Here is an 11,942-nt window from a genome sequence, read left to right on the forward strand (position 1 = left end):
GCGGGAGGCACACTGCTCACGGCCACGTGGAAGGGACGACCTCCGCTGACAGCCAGGTGGTGAGGCTGCCGTGGGCTCCCAGGACAGTGAAGGAGTCATGGGTCAGCGAGGGCCAGGGAGGTGACAAGAGATGACTCGAAGTGCTCCCTGCACCATCCTCCCCCCACCCCTGCCCCCGGGGGCCTCTCTGAGTCAGAGTGTGGCTGTGTGCTTGGAACGTGTCTGCTCTCGTCACTGGGGATGGCAGCATGCGGTCAGCAGGAGACCCTGGGGCCTGGCCAGTCCCGGAAGCACGCGGGCTGGCATCGGGGTGTTTGGTGGTACAAGTGTCAGAGATGAGCCTCCCACATGCGGTTCGGGGTGTCGAATGTCCTGCGGCAAGAACTGCCACTTTGCTGACGGCTTACACAGGGGCAGGCCCCCCAAAGGGCCAAGCTTGGTGCCAGAGGGATGAGACAGTCCAGAGAACCCATGAGGCTCTTGGCGGCAGCTGCAGCTCCCCCAACAAGACCCCAGAATGAGCCCGGCTGCTCTTTGCGTTACTGGAATAAAGCACGGGCTCCTAAATCCAAAGATCCTGGCTTCGAATCCTGACTCCGCCCTGACTTGCGGTGCTGGGATTGGGTTGTGGTAAGAGGTGCTCCTAGATACCCCGAGCGAGTGGCCCGGGAGGGTCCGTCCCTCTCGGGTGCCCAGACCTCGTGTGCTGAGCCCCCGGGGCAGGGAGTGTCGCCTGAGGAAGGTGGCGCCTGCGGCCCCAAATGAGTTCATGGCAGCAACTCAGTGAACACTGGTTGCCTGATGCAATGGTACTCCCTCCTCCTAATGTGTTAATTGGGGTACATTAGGCTATGCTGAGACCACAAATCCCCAGATCTCGGCGGCTTGACCCAACGGAAGGCTGATGTCTGCTCCCGAAGAGTCCAGTGGGGTCAAGCAGGTCTTCTCCATCTTGGAGCTGCCCCTGTGGCTCTTCCCTCCCCACGTGTGTGCTGGGGTGTCAGCGCCCTCCAGGTGCTCCTGTGAAATGTGGAATCCCAGGCCTCGCCCAGAAGCAGAATCTGCATTTTTTTTTAAAGATTTTATTTATTTATTTGACACAGAGAGATCACAAGTAGGCAGAGAGGCAGGCAGAGAGAGAGGAGGAAGCAGACTCCTCGCCGAGCAGAGAGCCCAATGCAGGACTCGATCCCAGGACCCTGAGATCATGACCTGAGCCAAAGGCAGCGGCTTAACCCACTGAGCCACCCAGGCACCCCAGAATCTGCATTTTAAGGAGGCCCACTGATGTTCTGTATGCCGTTTCTGTTTGGGAGTCACCCAAGGTCACCTTGGAGGAGAGGGCGGAGAAGGCACGCTGGTTCTTCATTGCCTCCACCCAGAGGCCATGCCCAGCACTTTGCTTGTGCTTCCTTGGCCAAGTCTGTGCCGTATGAATTTTATCCTAGGAGCAGCTTTGGGTTCTGTTTTTTTTCCACATTCTTCTTTGGTTCTCCAGTTCATTGATTTGTCCCCAGAAGTTTTTCTGTTCTGTGCAGCTGGACCTCATTTGGGCCCTCAGATGCCAACCTGTTCCATGTCTTCAGCAGGGTCACCTCCATCAGGAAGTCCGCAGGATGGGCCCAGTGAATGGCCATGGCTTGCCGAGGTCTGGGCTTCTGCCCCAGAACATGAGGCCCCATCTCTCCAAGACTGGCCGTCTCCATGCTGCCCTTGCTGATGGCCACACTGGGAGGAGCTGGTGGAGCTCTGCCTGTTGCCGGTAGCACCAGACTCGCCACCCCCGGCACCTCTCCCCGGCCCCTTCTTCCACACATTCCCCAGTCTGCACGGGAGTTCAGAGGTCTGCCCCCTGACCCTGACATCCCAGATCTCAACCGTGCTGAGCTCCTTCTCCCACCCCTGGGACAGCTGTGGGGCTTGGACAGTCTAACACCCGGCTTCAGTCTGCGCTGCCCATGTTCTGTGTGCAGGGACCAGCATGGTGCTCTCCGAAAGAGGGGCTGGGATATGGAGCTCTCAGCACACACATGGGATTGCCTCTGCACACGGCTGCCCATAGCACTGGGACCCGGGAGGCCTGGCAATGAGCTGGTTCTCACTTGCTGGGTGAGGGGGTTGGCCCCGGGCTGTGCCAAGGGTAGAGCTGGTGAAACATTGATAAGCCTGCTGGGGAGCAGGGAGGAAGTCATGACGGGACATGGAAAGGGCTTTGGAAATTGGCACGAGGGTTTATTTACAGACTTAGTATGCCAAGGAGAAGGCGCTGAACATGGCAAGCGTTAGGTGCTAGATACGGCTTTGGTGCGTGCTTGAATGAATGAACGAACCGGGGGACCAAAGCTCTAACCCCAGCTCTGTAGCTGTACATTCTCGGGCCGGTTCCTTGGCCTTGCTTGTTGTCACTTTCTTCGTCTGTTAAGTAGGAGAGGGGCAAACTTCCTATTTTGTACAACCTCTTGGCTCTAGGAATCTGTTTTTGTGCCCAGAAGCACGGAGTGGCAGCTCTGACCCAGAGAGGGGCATGGAGGGAGGGCCCTAAGGAATTCAGAGTTCCAGAACATCAGGAGGCAGAGGGGGTTCCTATAGACTCGTTGATGTCGACTGATTACCAGCGTTCAGGAGACCCCACTGAGTTGGAATGAGTTGTTGCTCATGAGGGACTGGGTGTCAGGGAAGAGCTAGCTTTGCTCTTGGCCAGCTATCTCTTGGAGGAGGCAGATAATAAGTTAGATTACTCCCTCTCCATCCAAGAGAGCCCCTCTATCCGTGGGGATATCCAGTCTCCAGGGACTTACCTCTCACAGTCTGCGTCCCAACAGGTGCCATTACCCGTCCATCCATCTGTCCATCAATTCATCCATCTGTTCGAGCATTGGTCCATTTGTCTGTCCATTCATCCATTCAGCTATAGAGCCATCCAGTCATCCGTCCACCCATCCATCCATCTATCTTTCTATCCATCCATCTGTATATCCATCCGCCCACGTGTTCATTTGACAAACACTGAATGTGGTGGGCCATCCCCTACTCATACATAAAGAATTACAATAAGGTCTCTGCCCAACGAGCTCACAGATTAGAGGGGAAGAGAGAGATAAGGGTGGGTAATTACAGCACAGTCAGTGGGAAAGCAATGAGAGAGGAAGACCTAACCCAGTCTGGGAGGTGGGAGAGGTGGCTTTGTAAGTCTTCCTGGAGGAGGTGACCGCTGAGCTGAGCCATGAAGCAAGAGGAGGAGTTGTGTAGGCAAAAAGGCAATTAATTAAACAGAAGACGGGAGAACTAAGGCCTGGAGGTGGCGTGGGAGCAGGAGCCACTGGGGGAGCTGTGCATAGCTGAGTCCGGATAAAGCCTGGAGAGCCAAGTGGGAGGCAGACGGAGATAAAGCTGGAGAGGCCTGGTTACGCAGAGGGCCCTGTGTCAGCTGGGGAAGACATTTGTGGCTGGGGGTGGGGATAGGGACAGAGACATCCAGAGACAAGCAGAGATGTAGAAAAGCTCCGGGTCAGCCATCAGAATGCCGCCTTCCTTCCTCCTGTCTACTCCTGAGTGGCCTTAGGGAAGTCATCTGCCCTCTCTGGGCCTCAGTTTCCCCACTGTGACATGACAGGGTGGCCCTCTGTGGCCTCTTGGGAGCCTTCCAGCTCTGAGGGAGCCCTGAGTCACATGTGGTTAGCAAAACCAATACCCACGTGAACATCTGGCCTGGCCTGAGGCACAAGTTAATTGTTCCCAGTCCCTGTGTGTGTTGGGGGTGGGGAGGGCATTGGTTAGGAGGACCCCGGTTAGGGACCGCCCCCATAGGGTTCGAGGTCACGGGACGGAAGGATGTGCTAAGCAGGAAATGAGTCACCAGCCAGTCATCAGCTCGGGCCCAGGGTCCCCAGGTAGGAACCGCTACTCCTAGCTCCTTGTCACCCCAGAGCCCCCTCCCCAAGACAGCAGACCTCCATTCAGAACAAACTCCCATACAAAACTCTAATATTTAATACAGGCCCAAGGAAAATGGTTTAATTGGTTTGGTAGGAAGCAGAGGGTGGGGGCCCCCAGCTGGGGCTCTGGGTCCTCTCCACCCCCCCCAGCCTCTTTAAAGGTGGTCTGGAAGCATCTCCTGGTTTCTACTGTTTGGGATTCAGATAACAAGATAGAAGTGTTTCAGAAGGAAGAGAGAGACCCAGTCACATCCTGGCTCTGTCTTCGCTGTGTGACCTTGGGCGAGTCACTCCACCTCTCTGGGCCTCAGTTTCCAAGCAGAGTTGTCCTGAGACTTACAGGCTGGGGGATAGCTGTGCTCAGGGGGTGGCAGCTCATGCCGACCAGTCCTTCCCCAAGTTTGCAGCCGCTGGCTTCGGGCGGGTAAGAGGCCAGAGCCACAGCTGAGACTTGCTTTTCCATTTTCAAGCTGCCTGGCTCTGTCTCTAAGAGAAGCTATTTCTCTAACCCCACAACCCCTCAGAAAGGACGAGCCACAGCCTCCCTCTGGGTGCAGCCCCCACTCTCAGGATCCCAAGACCTGCCCCCCTCAGAGATAAAGTCACCCTCAGACGTTGGAGGGGCATACGGGCTGCCCAAGGCCACAGTGAGGGTTCTCCGGACCAGCTTCCAGGAGCCCAGGGCAGGAAGTGGGACAGGGAGGCCCCCAGCGCCCCCGCCCCACCAGCCCCAGAGAAAACACTTCATTACTGGAAGCCCGGCCAGGCAGAGGGGGTGGAAGTGGCCGTGCGAGAGGAAACCTCACAGGGTCAGCCAAACCTCGGTCCCCGAGGCCAACAGCCCACGGACTGGCCATGTGGGGCTGGCCCGCTGGCGTGTTTACGGAAACACTGGCCCTGAGGCCGGCCCAGCTGCTGGGCTGGGATCCCCGGAGGCACCCCCAGGCCTCAAAGTGCCAGCCTCTGGGGGGACAGCAAAGGCTGCCCGCTGAGGCCTTGTTTTCCTCCCGGCACACCTGGGGAGTGGAAGGCTGAGGAGCTCCCCAGGGAATAGGGGGTGAGGTCTTCAGGCCCACCCTGGGTCCTCCTGGTCCAGCTTCCTGAGCTGGGTCAGGGGGGTCAGGCCCTTTCTGGACACCCCCGGAAAATGGCATCAATGTAAGAGAGGTACATGGCCCGTGGACTCTGGAGCCAGGCTGCCCGAGTTCAAATCCGGAGCTTGGCCCTCACTGGCGGTATCACTCTGGAGAGTTCGCTCAACTTTTCTGTGCTTCAGTTTCCCCATCTGTAAAATGGGGGTGACGATAACAGCACGCACTTCATGGAGATGTTGCTAGAATGGAATGATCTTGTATGTGCCGGGTACTGCCCCAGTCACGCCCCCAAGGGCCGTGTTTGTTACGGAAGTCTTTTCAGCTTAAATATCTGCTGAGCGTCCCTACCGGGATTGAGATGCTGAGGTTATGGAGAGAAATCTGAGTTAGTTCCTGCCCCAGCGAGATTCAAGGTCAAGGTGAGCATCTGGGGGGTTGGGAGGTCGGGGGCGAGAGGGTCGGGACTAACGACCATAGTCACAACGGATATGAAAGGGTGAACATCTCCCTCTCTGTCTCTGTTTGTGGGAGCAGGGGCCACACGAGCCTCTACCTCTACACCGGGCACGGAGGCTGGTAAACAAACACCCATGCTTTCTGAGGGCTGGAGGGTGGCAGGCCCTGAGCCCAGCGTGAAACCCTTCCAGCTCCTCAGCTCCCAGATGGAGTGGGTTGTGTCATTCTTTCTATGTTCAGAGGAGCAAACAGAGGCTCAGAGATGCCAGCCCAAGGTCCCACAGTGGGTAAGTGGCAAAGCCAGGTCTGAACCCATGCCGAAGTTCAGAGCCTGCATTTTTAACCACTAAGCTCCCCATCATCAGTGCGGTATTAAATTGCACAGCAGCCCTCTGGCCTGGAGCTCAGAGCTGTGCCCAGCCTGGCCTGAGAACATCCAGAAGCCTTGTGGGGGAGGGAGGACCCTTTAGGCAGAGGGACTCGCCTGTGGAGAGGCAAAGAGACAGGCCCAGGCCACCGTACTACTAGCATGAGCTGCCTGTGCACTAGCAAAGACTGCGGTATGCAGGGCCGGGGTGTGGGAGTGGCGCGAGCAACAGCGGGGAGGACTGAGGGATCTCTGCAGACAGCCTAGAATGCCAGGGAAAGGTTCAGACTCTCCTGCAGGGTGTGAACCCCGGGCCAGTCCTGAGCAGAGTTTGCATGTGACCAGATGGGATGCCCACTTGGGTGGCCAGGATCAAAGATAATTACCAAGGAAGGAGTTAGGATACGGGGGGCGGGGGGGACCAATTGGTGCAAATGACAAACCTCAGCATTGTTGCTGGCGACGAGCTATCTCGCCCAGATCAGACCTTTCCTGCCCCGTGTTCCATTTCATCCAAAGCAACGTGTGTGTGCCTTTGGGGCGCAGGGCCAGGGCATGGAGTGGCCAGCCCGGGAGTCCTTGCAGCCCAGAAACATGTCTTCTTCTCCAGCCCAGCCTCAGCCCTAGCCCCAGCGATGAATGACTCCTGGGCTTAATCCCACTTTGCTCACCGTGGCGGCCAGCAGCTGGAGGGGGCCCGGAATGTGTGACCAGGGGCAGCTGTCTACAAGGTTCTCAGCAGCCAAGTCTTCACCCCCCTCCCAGCCCACCTGGAATTCAGACACATGGGGGTTCACTCTTGGACCTGTCATGTATGTGGGCTGTGTCCTCGGCTAGGTGCCTGGAGGTCTCCTTCGTTCATGACATAGACAGTCATGAATGAGAGGGATGTTGTGAGGACTGATTGGGGTCTTGGATGTGGGGCATGGAGCACGCCGTTGGCTCAGGGCAAATGCTCTATGCCTGCGAACTCAGGGTCATGACCACAGCAGCCTGAAGGCAGAAGCCGCTGTCTGGTCTGGGAAGAGCTCAGAAGCTGCCCGCTGTGGCCTGGTGAGGCCCAGAAGGCATCTGGGCCATCCCCCTGTGACTTAGCTCAGGGAAGTCCGTTCCCCCAGCGGGCATGGCGGTCCCTGGCTTGAGTCATGTGCCTGCACCTCGTAGGGCACAGGCTGGTGAAAGGCAGAAGGGCTCATGTCTGGGCTCTATCACGCGGGTTGTGCGGTTAGACCACCCTGGCCTCCCCTGAGCCCCCGCCCTCCACAGTCCATCCCAGGACGAGTTACTTCACGTTCCAGTGCCTTGGCTCCTTTGCATTGCAAAATGTCCCTTGCAAAATGGACATATCACAGTTCCCACCTCATGCGGTCATTGGGTGGGGCGTCTGCCTTCAACTCAGGTCCTGATCCCGGGGAGCCTGCTTCTCCCTCTCCCTGCTTGTACTTTCTCTCTCATTCTCTCTCTCTCTCTCTCAAATGAAAAGGAAAAAAAAAAAGATTAGGAGTGGGGGTATATACACACTTAGCACAGGGCCTGGCACGTGCTAAGCACGTGGTAAATATTAACCATCATTGTGAAGCAGGAGCCATAAGACAAGAAAGGTCAGGAAATTCACAGCAATTAAATTCCAGAAGAAGGGGCGATAAATCTTGAAAACTGGGCTGTATGCACAGGTGCACGAAGACGCTGGCCATGGAGACAGCCGGGAAACGGGGCCGCGGCTGGGAAGCGGCCCAGCCTCCTTCTGAAGACCAGTCAGAAAGAATAACAAACAAGCAGCGGCATTTCTCACAGAATGTGCCCGAGGCGTGTGCTAGGCGCGGTGCTCGTGGGCTCTGCATAGAAAAGCTCATTTCTTTCCCACGACAGCCCTGGGAGGAAGGGCCGGGATTAGGGTTGGCAGTCAGATGACAGAGGGACCTAATTTACGAGGCACGGAATCTCTCCTGCCTCCTTAAATGTCACGTCCTGGGCACTCGGCCCGCCTCTTCCTAGTCCCAGGTCTGCTGTGAGTTGAGATAATGATTAGCTCCGTCTGATGGATGTCAAAACCAACCAAGCCAGGCTGGGCCCCTGTCCTGTGTCATACAACTAGGAAGAGGCAGACCCCAGGATTCTTAGATTTTGAAGCTTGGACCTCTATTACCTTAAGGAGCTGCCTTCTAGCCTAGGAAGCCAAGGTCCCGATTCACTTCCCCAGAAGGCCCAGCGACGAGGACCGCTGCCTGGAACCGCCCTCCTCTGGCTGGCCCAAGGCGGCCCAAGGCGGCCCAGAGAGCTGGCCTGCAGGGCAGAGGCCTGAAGGTTCCGCCCCACATTCCTATGGGTTAAGTCTGGGGACCCAGGCTCCCAGCATCAGCCATCACGTTCCCCAGAAAGAATCTCTACTCATAACAAACCCCAAAGGTCACTCATCTGGGAAGGAGCGTTCCGTCTCCACCCCTGGGCAAGAGCGAGGGCTCCAGCTTTTACGGAGACCACCCAGGTGCCCGGATGGGGATGACCTGCTCCTGCCTGGTCTGTGCACCCTGGTCTGCCTCCCCTGGGTCTCCTCTGTGGATGGTGGTTAGATGGGACTGGTGGATAGAGAATGCAAAGGAACATCCCCGTAGAGGAAGCCCCATAGAGAGTTCTAGCGCAGGAAATGCCTGGGCTCTGGACTCAGCCTGCCTGAGCTCCCGTCCCGCTTTCACTGCCTCCTAGCTGTGTGTCCTCGGACACATCACTTTGCCTCTCTGGGCCTGTTTGCAGATGATAATAACAACTTGCATGAGGATTAATTATTATTTTTTTTTTTAAAGATTTATTTATTTATTTATTTGAGAGAGAGACAGTGAGAGCATGAGCGAGGAGAAGGTCAGAGAGCGGAGAAGGTCAGAGAGCGAAGCAGACTCCCCGTGGAGCTGGGAGCCCGATGCGGGACTCGATCCCGGGACTCCGGGATCATGACCTGAGCCGAAGGCAGTCGTCCAACCAACTGAGCCACCCAGGCGTCCCCCATGAGGATTAATTAAATGAGACCCATTCACTCAACCGTTACCATGGGCCTCCAAATAATAAAGCAATGAATAGAGGAGACAAAACTCTCTGCCTTCAAGATTTTAAAGAGGAAATATCATGACGAATATTATTTACTTTAGCAAATGCTGGTTATAAAGAAAATATGAAGCAGATATAGTAAAACATTACCAGCAGTTAAACTAGGGGATGGGCAAAGAGCAAATGGGTGTTTTCTGTGCTTAACTGTGTGTTTGAAATATTTTATAATTACAAAGTGCAAAAGAAAAAGAAGTGAGATAGAGAAAGAACAGGAGGGAAGAAGGGGTGGTGGGGAGGGAGGAAGTGCGTGCATTTCCCCCGCGGCTGTGTCTCCGTGCAAGGGTGTCTCGGGCCGTGGCTTAGACACACCACATGACCAGTTCATCTTTCAATGTCTCACTCTGCTTTTGGAGTCCTCAAAGCTGTCTGGGGTCAGGCTGACCCACCCAATTCAAAAAATATTCACTCATAGCTTCTTCTCTGGCTCCCCTCCCGGCTTGCTTGTTTGGGAGGAGGACAGGAGGCAGGGTCGGGGGAGATGTGTATCTGTCAGGGTCAGCTAGGTCACAGAGCAGTAACAACCACCCCCAAAGCTTGTTTCTCAGTTATCCTTGCTGCGTGCCCCCTCAGGCCTCTGCCGCTTTGTGGCCCCTCACCCCAGGATCCAGACCGATGGAACAGCCACAGTCCCAAAGGCTTTTGAAACCTAAAAAGCGATGCTCTGCTTTCACTGGAACATCCCTTTCCTGAGTCAGTAGCTGCTCCATAGTCCAACCATCTAAAGGGGGAACAGAAAACACAAAAGGGGAAAACAATGCCATCCAAGACTCCTAGATTTGAGTATTGTGCCATCCTAGACCGGAGTCTGAGAATCTGACCATCACAGATTTTCAAAACCGAGAGCCCTTTGAATCCAGTATCATTTTCCAAGCAGGAGTTACCTCTACAACCTTCTTCACAGAAGAAGAAGACTGGCCGCCAGTCTTTGCCTGTATTCTCCCAGGACCGAAGAACTCATCACCTCCCAGGACAGCCTATTCTGTTACGGATCAGCTCAAAAAAGTTCTGCTTTTATAAAGTGAGTCAAACTTTCCCTTTTGCAGGCTCTTCAACTCCAGATCCCGGTTATTTTCCTACAGCCATCACCAGGGCAACCTTGGAGACAGGCTGGACTGGCAGCCAGCTCTGGGGAAGGAGTTCAGGAGACCCTGAACAGCCCTGGGGGCCAATAGTAATATTCGTCTGATGCCCGAGACTCCACTCTCACAGTCTGTGGGTCCCCGTGAGGGAGGCTTATAAATAGCAAAAAGCAGAAACCTTTGGACCCAGACCCAAGTACAAATGCTGACTTCTAGACCCTGCTTGCAGGCAAGTTTCCTCACCTCCCTGAGCCATGGTTTTCCCCTGTGTTCGGTAGGAATAAGTAGTCATAGCAACAAGAATGCCATCTCCTGTGCTCATCCAGTGGGCTAATGAAATTAACATCTACCACCATGCTGGGCACATAGTAGGTGCTCAGCTAGACCTGGGTGCAGATCCAGCTTCTGCATCTCCTTATGTGTATGCCCTTGGGCTTCACTTCCACGAATTTCAGATCCTCCATCTCTCCAATGGGGTTGATATTCCTCACACCTCCCAGGGTCTGGTCAGGATTGTTTGGTTCATGTTCACTGACGACGTGGTAAACTCTTGACCGGAATTGGACATTTACTCCTCTACTAGGTAGGTGGACTGTCTTTAAGCACCCCAGTGTTAGTCATGGAGAAACTGTGGCACAGAGAGGTTGGGTTGAGTGACTTGCCCAAGGTCATGGGCTGGTGAGGTGATGGAGCCAAGATTGGAATCCAGACATAGACAGACCCTTTGTATATCAAGGGCCCGGCACGTAGTTGTTCATGTTGTGTTTGAACTGCTGTACCTTCCCCATCCCTTCCCCTAAAGAAGCACAATACCGTGTAGAATGGCTTAGGTGTTCTCAGCATTCATTCCCGAGCATAGGTCAGGTAGGAGATTTGAGATCTAAGTGATAGAATTAACCACCCAATATTCCTGACTTCAACTGTGAGGACCTTTGGGGTCAAGAAATCTGCAGGTTGGGTCATTCCAGGATTGGTTAGTCCAGAGGCCAAGTGATGGCACCCAGGAAGCATACCACAGCTCCAGCATCCTTGGTGTACTGGCTTTAGTGCTCAGGCTTGGTACCTCATGGTCTCAACACGGCTGCCAAAGTTTCAGACGTCATTTCCTCACACAACCACCTAAAGGGGAAGAATGGAGGAACTTCTCCCTACATGGCTTCTTAAACTTGAGGCAAGCCCTGCTCAGAAACCCCAGCAAACTTTGTGTCTCCTTGGCAAGAACTGGGTTACATTCCCATGGAAGCCCGCTAGTGCTCACCAATAGCCTTTTTCTTTCTGGGCACACAGTGAGACTGCAATTCCTAGCCTCCATTGAAGTTAGGTTTGGTCATGTGACTGAGTTTGGCCCATGGGATAGGAGCAAAAATAAGTGCATTGTTTTCAGGTCTGGCCTATGATCCTTGCTCTTTCCCCATCTGCCCGCTGAATGGAGAGGACTCGGACAGATGAGGAAGGAAGAGTCTCAGTCCCTAAATGGTGGCAGAGAGCACGGTCCTCCTGCCAAGACTATGGGAGAAAAAAATCAAACATCTGTGGCAGAAAGCCACTGAAATCTTAGAGGTATTTGTTACAGCGGCTAACATGACTTAACCCAGCCAATACACATGCCGGTCCCTGAAAACCAGCCAACGGGACTGGAGAAGCTTGAACGGCTTAGCCCCTGGGGCTGGAGGAGAGATTTCTTGGGCACACTGCCCACCCCATACTAGAACAGAGGCAAGGCTGTGGAGAGAAGATTGGAGGCAGGAAAGCGAATGGGCAATGGGTTATGGACTGGAGGTGGCTCCAGAGCCCCAGAAGGATGGAGCCTGGGAGACACAGCCTTCCTCCTAGGCTGCTGCTAAGAGGAGCATGTGCAGGGCAGGGAAGGCTTCTGTAGAAATCCACGTTTGTCTGGGCTGACCTGCTGTCA

Source organism: Mustela erminea, chromosome 7, assembly GCF_009829155.1.
Source record: "Mustela erminea isolate mMusErm1 chromosome 7, mMusErm1.Pri, whole genome shotgun sequence".
Classification (NCBI taxonomy): domain Eukaryota; kingdom Metazoa; phylum Chordata; class Mammalia; order Carnivora; family Mustelidae; genus Mustela; species Mustela erminea.